This window comes from Notolepis coatsorum, assembly GCF_963971535.1.
Source record: "Notolepis coatsorum genome assembly, chromosome: 1".
In the NCBI taxonomy this organism is placed as follows: domain Eukaryota; kingdom Metazoa; phylum Chordata; class Actinopteri; order Aulopiformes; family Paralepididae; genus Notolepis; species Notolepis coatsorum.
Window position 1 is genome coordinate 134090006 of NC_140165.1, and position 3385 is coordinate 134093390.

The window sequence follows — 3385 nt, forward strand, 5'->3', positions numbered from 1 at the left end:
CACCAGGTGGAGAGTATTTAAAGAGATGTCTCCTCCCCCTCTACCTCTTTCCCACCTGCCTCTCACGAAGAGGAGAACTCATGTGAGATTAGAATCTAATCTAATCATCTAAACTAATCTAATCGTGACATTTAAGACATGCATGACATACATATATATATATCTGAGCACCTGAAGACTGTGCTATTAAACCAGGAAGTGCAGCACTGTTGATAAGGCTGTAGCCTCCACTACTGTAGTGCCCTGCGCTGCAACACAACTAACACAAGAGTGAACAAAAAATGCTCATGGACTGTCTGTCGTTGACTGATCGCTTGTGTTGTTCGTTGGATTAGTTTTGGATTATTTGGGCTCGCCAAACAAACTATCAAAACGTACACGGAACCGCGGTCTGTCATTGACTGAGTCGCTTGTGTTGTCGCTGTGTGTCAGCCTCTGGATTATTTCGAACACCCGCCCACCTCTACCTCTGATTGGCTTACCATGACATTTTACTCAACCTCCGCCAATCGCGCACTGCCCACTAACCAAGGAAAAAAGTATTGCTTCTCAGCGCAGAGATCTGTCTGATCTGAAAAAAACAGCTTCAATCATAGTAACGCACCGCATTTTTTGGCAGTAACGGTAACAGCGTTATTAAGATTGGAAGAGTAATCCGTTTACTCGTTACTGAAAAATATTCCCATCACTGGATGTCACAGTATGATGTCATAATAGAACATTCTAGAACATTTATGATGTCATAATAGAACATTCTAGAACATTTGTGATGTCACAGTATGATGTCATAATCAAACATTCTAGAACATTCGTGATGGCACCGTATGATGTCATAATAGCACATTCTAGAACATTTGTGATGTCACAGTATGATGTCATAATCAAACATTCTAGAACATTTGTGTAGGGTATATATTCAACAATTCTCAGATATCAGAAGAAAAGTGAAGATCTCACTTGTTGTTCCTGGCTATTTGTCTGTAAGCTTGAATATATTCTGTAGATACAATTTAAAATCCCCACATGGAAAAGGAAACAATGTCCTGTACAATCCTTAATGAGCTGCGTCTGGAGGGAAGGCTCTGTGATGTGGTTATTAAAGTCAACAGCACTGAGTTGAATGCCCACAAGGCCCTCCTGTGTGACTGCAGCGACTATTTCAGGTAAGCTTGGTTCAGGTTAGCTTGTTCAGCTTAGCTTGTTTCAGGTTAGCTTGGTTCAGGTTAGCTTGGTTCAGCTTAGCTTGGTTTAGGTTAGCTTGGTTCAGGTTAGCTTGGTTCAGGTTAGCTTGGTTAAGCTTAGCTTGGTTCAGTTTAGCTTTGTTCAGGTTAGCTTGCTTCAGCTTAGCTTGGTTTAGGTTAGCTTGGTTCAGGTTAGCTTGGTTAGTAAACAGATACCATACTGTACTTTTTACTGTACACAGATAATATACAGTACTTCTACTGTAAACATATACTATACTGTACTTCTACTGTAAACAGATAATATACTGTATATATACTGTAAAAAGATAATATACTGTACTTCTACTGTAAAAAATATACTATACTGTACGTATACTGTAAAAATATAATATACTGTATTTCTACTGTAAACAGATAATATACTGTACTTCTACTGTAAACAGATACTATACTGTACTTCTACTGTAAACATATACTATACTGCACTTCTACTGTAAACAGATAATATACTGTACTTCTAATGTAAACATATACAATACTGTAATTATACTGTAAACATATATTATACTGTACTTCTACTGTAAACATATAATATACTGTACTTATACTGTAAACATATACTATACTGCACTTCTACTGTAAAATATACTATACTGCACTTCTACTGTAAACAGATAATATACTGTACTTATACTGTAAAAATATACTATACTGCACTTCTACTGTAAACATATAATATACTGTACTTATACTGTAAACATATACAATACTGTACTTATACTGTAAACATATAGTATACTGTACTTTGACTGTAAACATATAATATACTGTACTTCTACTGTAAACAGATACTATACTGTACTTCTACTGTAAAAAGATACCATACGTTCTACTGTGCTAAGACCCTATACTTCTACAGTGAAAATATATTACTACACAGGACAGAATGTTGCTTACTGTTTACTCATCAGATATCTCTATACTCTGCGTCCCACAGAGCCCTCTTCACTCGCTGGAGCGACTCAGAGAAAGCAGTCCACACTATCCCTGGGGTGTCCCCGGGTATGATGCAGCTCATCATAGAGTACTCCTACACACGCTTTGTGCTGGTGACAGCAGAGAACGTGGCAGAGCTTCTGGTGGCTGCAGACCGGCTTCGCGTCACTGGCATAGTAGGAGCATGCTCTGACTTCCTAGAGGGCCAGCTGTCTCTGGAAAACTGTGTCGGCATCTGGAGGTTCACGGACATCTACTGCTGCCCTGACCTGAGGCGCAAGGCCCATCTCTGCATCGTGTGCCACTTTGAGGAGATGTTGCACGTCTCACAGGAGTTTGTGGAGCTGTCCCCGCAGCAACTGGTGGACATCATCGAGAGGGATGAACTGAACGTGAAGAGCGAGGAGATGGTGTTCGAGGCCGTCCTCCGTTGGATCGACCACTCCCGTGAGGAGCGTAAAGCAGACATCCCTTTGCTGCTGCCCAAGGTAACTAATTGTATTATGGATACGCAAACATGGTTGCTATTGCCTGAGCCACATTTATTTTATTTATTTTTTTATTATTTTACTTTTCCTTGTTTGTCTGTCTCTTGCCAAGGTCATTATGATTCATGTTACTGTTATTATTGTTGTCGTCGCTGTTGTTATTATTATTATTATTATTATTATTATTATTATTATTATTATTATTATTATTATTATTATTATTATTATTATTATTATTATTATTATTATTATTATTATTATTATTATTATTATTATTATTATTATTGTTGTACTGTTATGTTCTGTTTTATGTATGAAAATTAAATAAAAACATTTATAAAAAATTTAAAAAAAAAAACGAATTGTATTACTGTGCATTACATTAAAACAACACTAGGTTCCCTAGTACAGTGGTTGTCAAACATTTGGGTCCAAACTGTTCCCTAGCAACAGAAACCGTCTACAACCGATGTCTAAGTTGTACCCGCTGTCTGCTTGTCTCTTCCCAGGTTCGCATGGGCTTGATGAGGCCTGACTACTTCAGGAGCAACGTCTGGAACAACCCTGTGGTGAGGGACAGCCACGACTGCAGGGCCCTCATCCTCAGCGTCCTGAACCCCTCTGGCTCCGACAGGCTCCCAAACCCCCTGACCCGCCCACGCCGGCCCCAGGAGGTCCTATTGGCCATCGGAGGCTGGGGTGGCGGCGGCACGACCA